The sequence below is a fragment of the Erinaceus europaeus genome, chromosome 16 (assembly GCF_950295315.1).
Source record: "Erinaceus europaeus chromosome 16, mEriEur2.1, whole genome shotgun sequence".
Taxonomy (NCBI): Eukaryota; Metazoa; Chordata; class Mammalia; order Eulipotyphla; family Erinaceidae; genus Erinaceus; species Erinaceus europaeus.
Window position 1 is genome coordinate 65,721,373 of NC_080177.1, and position 10,498 is coordinate 65,731,870.

The following is a 10,498-nucleotide window of genomic DNA, read 5'->3' on the forward strand; positions in this document are numbered from 1 at the left end:
TTCCTATTTATTAAGCATTTGTTCTGCTTTATATCTTACCACCTTCCAGCCACCAAGATGCAGATGTTACTAGGATTCCATCCTGACTTCCTTGGACAGACAACCTCATCAGTATGTCCCAAAACCTCACCTTTCCAGAGGCCTGCTCCACTATGGAACGGTAGAAACTTGGGGTATGGATCAATGTACCAATGCTTTGTACAGCAGAAGCAATTACTGAAACCACATCTTCCACCTTCTGCACCCATAAAGAATTTGGGGGGAGGAGAGTCGGGCGGTAGCGCAGTGGATTAAGCACACGTGGCACAAAGCACAAGACGTGAAGCAGGTCTACAGGTGTCTTTCTCTCCCCCTCTGTCTTCCCCTCCTCTCTCCATTTCTCTTTGTCCTAATAACAACGACATCAATAACAACAATAACTACAACAACAATGAAAAACAGCAAGGGCAACAAAAGGGAAAATAAGTAAATAAATATAAAAATATTTTAAGAAAAGAATTGGGGGGGCTGGATAGTGATGCACCCAATTAAGCACACATAGTAGGAAGCACAAGGGCCCAGGTTCCAGCCACTGCTCCCCATGCAAAGGGGTATGCTTCCTGAGCAGCTAAGCAGGTCTGCAGGTGTGTTTACCTTTCTTTCTTCCTGTCCTTTCTCCCTGGGGGTGGGGTGGGGGGAATAGTCACCTGGAGCAGTGAATTCACATTGCAGGCACCCAGGCACAAAACCCCTGCAATAACCCTGGAGGCAAAAAAAAAAAAAAAAAAAGAATTTTGGTCCGTACTCCCAGAGGGATAAAGAATAGGGAAACTTCCAATGGAGGAATGGGGACACAGAACTCTGGTGGTAAAAACTGTGTGAAATTATACCCCTGTTATCTTACAATCTAGTTAATCATTATTAAATTAATAATAAAATAAATTTTGATTCTAAAAAAGTGATACTGACTCTATAGCAAAATGATATAAAAGTTGATAAAATAGGACTGCAATTTGGATCTTGTAATAATAGAATTGCTTTGTGTTTTTCTGCTACATCAAAGTGGAATTTTCTTTATAGTACCCATGCCCACCAGAATACTACTGGAATAAAAAAAAAAAAAATCTACAAACTATTCATGTAATTTCATGAACTAAAAGAGAAATGCTGAGTATTACTTAGAAGCCTAAGGGACATGATATAGCTTATCAATTTATGTCCTAAGCATCCGTTCTATATACTATTAACAATAAACACATTTTGATTTTCTGACAAAATCCTTACTGCTATTTACCAATCCATTTTGCACTCTTCTGTAACTTATCATACAAGAGGTACTAAACTAAGTGTTGATAGAATCGTTGAATGATTGTGTTAGGCTATATTCCCTTCATTGTCTGAGTATTCTGAAGCTGACTACATTTGCTTTCCTTTAAAGTGATTCAAAATTCAGAAAGTCAAAAGGTCTGGGTAGCAAAATTTGACATCTCAAAATAGTTACTGCTTTAACATTGAAGATAATGATATATTAAAGGTTTTCTTTCATTAATAATGCTGAAAATGAGATCTTGATATTTAATTTATACTTCAACTTCAATAACACTTTGCTGATGAAATGTTGATTTGCTGGAATGTTGTTATAGGGACATAATTCCATCTTTTGAACATGTATAGGGAACTTTTTTGTTGTTATTTGTCTTTAGATCCTTATCAATTAAAAATAGATATGATCTTACCATGCATATATTAAAATATGTTTGGTTGCTCTAATAATAGTAATATAATAAACATTATATTAATGATATATCATTAAAGTTTCATATATATATCATTTTATATCAGTCAGGTGAAATTTTAATAACTTTTGCTTTTCTCTCAAACATATTAATGTATGTATTCACATGTGAAAAAAATTTTAAAGATCCATTGTATGATGTCAAAGAATACACTCAAATCTGTAATCTTAATTTTATCCTGGCCCAAAAGTAAGCTGCTTATTATCTTTTCAATTATTAGGATTATCTAACCTTCAACCTTCTAAACTAGAATGTACTTTATTTTAATCTAAAATAAATTAAAAGTATGAATTCATAAACAAAGCAAGTCCATATTAAATGTGGAAAAATTGTGCTGACAACTGTAAACAAATAATAGTCCCATATAATATTGGATTTTTATTTTCAATACCATTTAACCTTTAATTTCCATACCAAAGATTTATGGTGTAGTTGAAGAGATTGTTCTGGGTGAAAGAAAGCATTATAAGTAACAAAGATCACATGTTTCTGAGAATGAATTTTTATATAATAATGTTCTATAGACCTTTCACTATATTCTGGTAAACATTCTCTAGAATACAGTAAAAAGTGTTCACTCACAAGATGTGCAAAAAGGTATCTTGATGTTTATGACATTTCACTGAATCCATTGATAATATTTCTACAGTTAGCTTTGGTTCCATCGGCAAGTGTTTCTGCCCCATTATTTTGCATCAATATGTAGCAGACATAAAACTCTGACAGCAGACTCAGGTGTGTAAGATGTAACTCTAATTATTCATATTTTCTTTTGGTCATCATGTTAATCACTGGACTCCCTGCCTGCATGATTCCACCACACCCAGGAAAATATTTTTATTGGTAAATTAACAATGATTGACATGATTTAAAATAACAGGGGTACAACTAATACAATTCCCACAACCAGAGTTCCATAAACCATCTCCTCCATTGGAGGTAGAGTGTTCCCTATTCTTTATCCTTCTGCGAGTGTAGACCAAAATTATTTATGGGGTGCAGAAGGTGGAAAACTAGGTCTCTCTAATTGCCTTTCTTCTGAACATGGGCTCTGGCAGGTCAATCTGCACCTCCAGCCTGTTTCCATCTTTCCCTGATGGGATATGGCTTGGGGACGTAGGGGAGTGAAGTTCCAAAACACATTGATGAGGTCGGGAATTTTATACCACAGATTCATCTTTCAAGAAGCTTCTTTTCCCATACACACGCTTCACTATGGTGATTAGGACTTAATCCCAGGTCCTTACACATGGTCATGTGTGCATTTTACTGGGTAAGCTATGTCCTATTCTCTTAATTGTGTACATTTTCTATATAGACATTTATCACCTCAAGTTACCCAGAGCAACTCAGTCTCTCTGGAATTTTCCAGCTTATTCATAGTTCCCCATAGAATACACTGGTTTGAGTCAATGGTATGTAGACGTATTAATATACTAAAAATCTAAAGTTTCCCACACATCATCTAATGGTAAACTGTTGTAAGTTATTCACCAAAATGTACAGTACCTCATGAGTAAACAGTAGATATAGTAATTAATAGTACAGGAAAATCTGTAGATATTAAACATTTGCAAATTAGATATAAAATTATATAGAAGAAAATAGGTGATTATTGATTTAAAAAATTATGAGATAATATGGGTATAATTCCACACCATTCCCACCATCAAAATTTTGTGTCACCATTCCCTCCAGTGGAAACTACAGCAGTTCTCCCAAGGTTACAGATAAAAGTTGACTATTATTTCTATAGCTATCTATCTCTTGTTATATATATTTGGCGATTTTTTCTATGGCCCTGCCTCTATTCCTTTCTTTTCTTTTTTTAATTTAATGTATCTGTAAAAGAAAAAATAGAAAATATCAACAAAACCATAGAATAAGAATGGTACAACTCCACACAATTCCCACCACCAGAATTCCATATCCCATCTCCTCCCCTGATAGCTTTCCTATTCTTTATCCCTCTGGGAGTATGGATCCAGGGTCATTATGGGGTGCAGAAGGTGGAAGATCTGGTTTCTGTAATTGCTTCTCCTATGGACATGGGCATTGACAGGTTGATACATATTCTCAGCCTGTCCCTATCTTTCCCTACTAGTGCAGGGCTCTGGAGAGGTGGGGCTCCAGGGTACAATAGTGAAGTCGCCTGTCCAGGTAAGTCAGGTTGACATCATGGTAGCATCTGCAACTTGGTGTTTGGAATGTCTATTCCGTCTGCTTCCTCCTTTTTTAAAAAAATTTTTTATATTTATTTATTTATTTTCCCTTTGTTGCCCTTGTTGTTTTTTATTGTTGTTGTAGTTGTTATTGATGTCATCCTTGCTGGATAAGATAGAGAGAAATGGAAAGAGGAGGGGAAGAGAGAGGGGAGAGAAAGATAGACACCTGCAGACCTGCTTCATCACCTGTGAAGTGACTCCCCTGCAGGTGGGGAGTCTGGAGGTTCGAACTGGGATCCTTCCTCCGGTCCTTGCGCTTTATACCACATGCGCTTAACCCACTGCACTACCGGTCGAATCCCACTTCCTCCTTTCTTGTGGGACTCGGTTCAGTAGTTCTTATAAGGTGTGGTAGATTGTGGCAAATTCCTTTAGTTCTTGAATATTTGAGAAAACCTTTATTTCTTCTTCATATTTGAAGAATCATTTTTTGGGGGATACAATATTCATGGCTGGAATTCCCTCTCTTTTAGAACTTTGAATATGTCATTCCACTCTTTCCTTGCCTCTAGAGTTTGTAAGAAATCTGATCAAAGTCTTATAGCTCTGCCTTTGTATGTAACTTCTTTCCTTTCTCTAGCAGCAAGAATTGTTTTCCTTGTCGTTGAATTTTAATAGTTTTACAGTAATGTGCCTTGGTTTTAGTCTTTTTGTATTTATAAGTCTAGGTGATCATTCTGCCTCTTGAATGAGAATGTTCTGATGGTTTCCTAAGTGAGGGAAGCTCTCGGCTTAAATTGCTCTGAAAAATGGACTCTGGGCCTTTGGCCTTGTCCTCCTCCTCAGATATACCTGTCACTCTTATATTTGATCTTTTGGTGGACTCTGCAATTTCTGAACCATTCCTCTCCCTCATCTTTGAATTGAAAGGGTGGGCTAGCCGAATCTTCTAGATTGGAGATTATTTCTTCTGTTTCTCTGCTTGCGTATTTTTTGTGCTGGTTATTGCTGGCCAGCAGGTGATGCTATTGTGATCTCTAAGTTTCTCCTTTGATGTGCGATAGGTTGGGGGGGGGGGTTGCTTTGGGCTGTCTGGTGGTCAAAAATGGTTTGTTTCATGTTGTGTCCTTGCCTTAAATTCAGAAAGCTAAAGTCCCTCCCCCCCCAGTAAAAAACTGAGAGGATTTATACCCCTGTCTCTTTTCTTCTGACACTAGGAACAATGCTACTTGCTTGCTGCCTTTAAAGTGAAATCACCAAAATGGCACAGCTCAGCGCCCACCCCACCCATGGGTGAGATTTGGCTTTGCTGTTCTTCAACCTGCGCCCACGCCCCTTTTCTCTCCACCCACCTGAGGTTGAAGAACTTTCAGCTGTAGATTTTGACTTCAGTTGGGTTTCTTGTTGTATTTATTTGTTGTTTTGGGAGAAGAGGTGATTTGGTCCCAGTTATTCCATGACCATGCCACCAGGAAATCTAGTTCTTATTTTATATATAAATTAATTTAAATTTTAAAAATAAAATAAAGAAAGTAAATTATGTGGTATGATAGTCACAATATTAATGATTATGTCAGGGCCATTGAAAATAAAAATATTTGTTAATACAAAAAAATTAAAAATAAAATGTCCCACAATTCCAAGAAAAATAACTGATCCAAAAGGATATAGGCATTCCTATGTTCATAGCTGCACTATTCATAATAATCAAAACAAGTAATTAATTTAAATGGGTAAGGCAGGAGATATATACTTAATGGAGTACTCTACGCCAAAAAAAGTATGACTTTGGATGGAACTGGAAGTGATAATGCCAAGTGAAATAAGAAGTGAAAGATAACTGCCAGAACAAGGCTAATACTGATTTTGCAATAGTACACAAACACGCCCTAAAATTGTTCCTCCTTTCACCTCTTTCTACTCTGATCTCCAAAAGACAATGAACATTTTATCTGATCTGGAGGGTTGGGAAAAGGAGATAATTTTATTGACTTTATACTGCAGATTTATTGTTCATGGGATAAAATGTATATCAAGAGTCTTCAGGCCTTAAGCTTTATAGGTCAGAAGTGATTCCTCCATCTCTAAAGGGAATTCAGATATTCAGAACGTGTAAGCACTCTCTTTAAGGAGTAGACCTCTCATAACATCATGTAGGATATGGGGAATAGATTTGAGCAGCAAAATATCATGAAGAAGACATCATAGATAACATAGTAAAATGCTATCATGAACACCAAATGGTAGCAGTGCATCCAGCTGAGAGTACACAGTACCATGTTGAAGGACCTGAGTTCTGAGTTCGAGTCCCCATTACACACCTACAGGGGGCTCCTTCATGAGTGGTAAAGCTGGTCTCTGGTTTCTACATTTTTCTCTCCTTCTCTACCTCCCATTTCCCCCTCTCATTTTCTCTCTGTCCTAGCAAATAAAATAGAAAAAAAAAAAAAGGAAAAACAATGGTCACTGGAGTGGTAGATTCATGATACTAGCCATGACTGAGCTAGTGAAAACCTGGTGGCATTTTTTTTTTAATGTTATCCTGCCAGAAACTATATGAAGTTACTAGGGCTTCTAATGTTGCGTTAAATAAAACATGTAACAACTGATACATCTTTTAATACAATTCAAATATCCATTCCACAATACCTCTATCTAGGGAATGTTTTTCAGAATTTAAATAAGCTCAGAGATGTTATGAACTGTGATATAAAAAAGCTTCAAATGTTCTCACAGTTTTAAAAATTTTTTAAAAGCCTGAATCAATAAAAATGTAATCTCATTTCCAAGCACAAAACCTTTTTTTTTCACAAAGTTTGTTAATTATAGATCATATGCTATAATTGCCAGGAAATCTATGCAAAAGCAATAAAAAATAAGAAATGATTTACTTATAACTCTTCTTTAACAAGAACTATTAATAAGACTTAAGATTTTAAATAAAAAAACATTGGTTAAGTGTGCAATATTGATCCTCCAAATCTATAAAGTTTCATAATCAATGTTACCATATATGACTTTAAATTATTATTTATTTTAAGCATTTTTGCTTATCTTCTGAAAGTGATATGAGGAAAATACATTATTTCCAGTAATTACTGTCAACTAACCCTTAGGAATGACTGCAAAATAAAATAAAAGCCTATATCCAAGGGTGAAAATAAAATTTCTATATAAATTGGTTTTCTACTTTATGTACAACTGTCATTTTAAATAATATCTAGAGTATCATCTAGTCTAAAGTGACATTTTTTTAAAAATGTATACCAGAAGAATATTATATCAATGATTAAGTAAAAAAAAAAAATTGGGACTCTTGGTGCAAAGCGCAAGGAATGACATAAGGATCCCGGTTCGAGCCTCTGGCTCCCCACCTGTGGACGAGTGGCTTTACAAGCGGTGAAGCAGGCCTGCAGTTGTCTCTCTGTCTTCCCCTCCTCTCTCCATTTCTCTCTGTCCTATCCAACAGTTATGACAACAATAATGACTACAACAATAAAACAAGAGCAACAAAAGGGAATAAATAAATAAATACTTTTTTTAAAAAAACTTGGGACTCAAAAACTATTAGGAAAAGGAGGAAGAGACATGGGAGAGTAGTGGCAAGCCAACCATGCTCCTCAGATCACAGGAAAGCACAGCAAAACCTCACGACTGCACCTGCAGGTGTCTATGAAAGACACTGCATTCACAAGAAGGCTGGTTAAAATGGTGGAAGTTAGTTGGGGAAAGTGAACAACACAGGCTTTTAACCTGTACATCATTTGTCATTTACCCTTGTATGTAGCAGAACAGAATCTATGGAAACAGGATCTAGACAGTAAGCTCTTAAATCCTGGTTCAAGAGAACTTCCCAAGGAGGCCAACCCATAGGCCAGCTAGCACTGACTCAGTTCTGGGGCAGAAATGGGAATCATCTCAGAAATGATGACAGAGCAACACAGAGCCACCTTCCCCTAAGGAGAGCCCACTGGGTTCTGAAAGCAGCAGCAACAGGCAAAATTGTACAGTTGCCCTGGAGGGTAGTGGGAATTGAATCTTGTACGTGTGTGTCTGTGTGTGTGTCTGGGTGTGGTGTGTGTGTGTGTGTGTGTGTGTGTGTGTGTGTGTGTGTGTGTGTGTGTGTGTGATTGTGACATATTGAATTGTAGTAGTACTCAAAAGCAGCCAATGTATAACCTGGAGTTCTTTCACTAGGCTGAGGATCTCCCACTTCCCATTTAGCAGCACCAAGAGCAACTGCTTTTCCTTTTGTCACTGCCCTCCCCTCTGCATCAAATTATATAGAAGTAAACAAAAGAGAATCTCAACACTACAGCCACATCTCTGCTGCAGGAAAAGAACAGATGCAAACTCAGATATATGTGAGCAAAGAAAATGCATGGAGGGTCTGTTTGTTGTGGTTGTGATTCCCTTTGTCGTGCAGAATAAACTTTTCAGTTTAATTTAGTTCCAGTGATCTACTGCTGCTTTTCTTTCCTTTGCAATTGGTATTGGATCGACCTTCTCGTGGTGCATCCCGTGAGTACCCATTTATTGGGGAAACTGACGATCCTTCCTAGCCGACTGAATCCACATGGATCCCAGTCACTTTCAAAGCCAGCAACAACCAGACATCAGGCTCAACCTGACGCTGTTGACTGGCTATGGAAGAAGGGCAAACGCTAGAAGAAGAAGGTACATTACCAATTTTTTTTTTTTTTTTTGGCCTCCAGGGTTATTGCTGGGACTCGGTGCCTGCACCATGAATCCACTGCTCCTGGAGGCTATTTTTCCCTTTTGTTGCCCTTTTTTTTTTATCGTCGTTGTGGTTATTATTGTTGTTGTTATTGATGTCTTTGTAGGATAGGACAGAGAGAAATGGAGAGAGGAGGGGAAGACAGAGAAGGGGGGTAGAAAAAGAGACACCTGCAGACCTGCTTCACCACCTGGAAGCAACTTCCCTGCAGGGGCTCAAACCCACTGCACCACCGCCAGACCCCCTATTACCAATTCTTTTTTTTTTTTTAATGGAACGCTTCATGAATTTGCCTGCCATCCTTGCACAGGGGCCATGCTAATCTTCTCTGTATCATTCCTTTTTTTTTTTTCCAGTATATGTGCTGCTGAAGTAAGCACACCAATTCTTAATTCGGTCAAGTGTTCTTTACTCAAGAGCAGAGCACTAGTTCTGAAATTACTAGACTTTTGTACGTTACTAATTGACTTGAAACTTAGCTTTTAGGGAATACTAATAGTTGATACTTTGTTAGATAAAGAAATAATTTTTTAATTTTGCTATAAATGCCAAAGAACCACTTTATCTCTTCTTAAACAGATACTCATCCACACAGTCCTCCATCCATTTTGTTTTATCTTAATAGCATTTAACTCTAAAGGATCCATAAGAGTAAGACAGGTGTAGTCTAAACTATCACAATAAGTAATGTAACTTACTTTGTGCTTAGAAAGCACTAATACTTTGTCATGCTTTTGAGTTTTTCATAATAAGAAATCAGTATGTCACACTGTGACATTGAAAAAGAGCGAGCATAGTTTTTCAAGCAACTTCCATCTTTGTCGGGAGAGTATGGTGAAATAATTTCTTCAACCTATAACTTAAGAGTTTCATTCATGCCTGGGATAAAAATGAAATACTTTAAGAAGAATCTAATCAAACCAAAGTATAAAGAAGTGAGCATAAAAGAAGGGATATACAAATATATAAATAAGGGATAGCATAACAAAGATCCCAGGTTCAGTCCTCAATCCCACCATAAACCAGAGCTAGCCAGTTCTCTGATTTAAAAAAAAAAGAAAGAAAAATGGGGGGGGGCTGGGACATGGTGCACCTAGTCAAGTACACACAGTACTATGTGCAAGGACCTGCCCAAGGATTCAGGTTCAAGTCCCTGGCTCCCCACCTACAGGTGAATCTTCACAAATGAAGGTTTCTCCCCCTTCCCTATCTCCCCTTCCTCTCTCAATTGCTCTCTGTCCTATCCAATAACAAAACAAAAATAGCCACCAAGAGCAGTGGATTTTTAGTGCAGGCTATTTAGATCAAGTCCCAGCAATAACTCTGGAGGAGAAAGAGAGAGAGAGAGGAGAGAAAGCTCATTTTGATAGTGTGTTAACACTGTCATGTGTGCAATCCAGGTTCAACCCTAGCCATTATTCCTTGAAGGATAATGTTGTTGTCCTCTCTCTCTCTCTCTCTCTCTCTCTCTCTCTCCTTCTACCTTCTCTGTCTTGATCTAGAAAAAGAAAAAGGAAAAAAAATAGCTAAAAAGGAGAAGAAGGAAAAAAAGAAAGACAAGGGGAAAAAAGGCTGACCCCTCAATGGAATATAGTCTATAGAAACAAATTCAGGGACTCAGAAAGGAGTAGGGAAGTTTCTAAGGGAGGTTTAGGGACTTGAGTCACAATGAAGATACAAGATAATTATTTGGCTGAGAGTGAATTGTACTGACAATGTGGGGAAGTGGAAATGTACCTATTTGACAACAAATTTCCTGTAAATCAACATTTCCTCAATGATTTATTGGAAATAAAAATAAAAGTCAATCAGTATTATTT

At 37.3% G+C, this 10,498-nt stretch overlaps 1 non-coding gene across 1 annotated transcript; it reads right to left on the minus strand.

The window, feature by feature from the left end:
* Window positions 1–8,943: 8,943 nt before the first annotated feature.
* Window positions 8,944–9,045, minus strand: LOC132533599 (U6 spliceosomal RNA). Its single transcript, XR_009545462.1, has one exon. It is a non-coding gene; the product is annotated as a U6 spliceosomal RNA (small nuclear RNA).
* Between the last annotated feature and the right edge of the window lie 1,453 nt (window positions 9,046–10,498).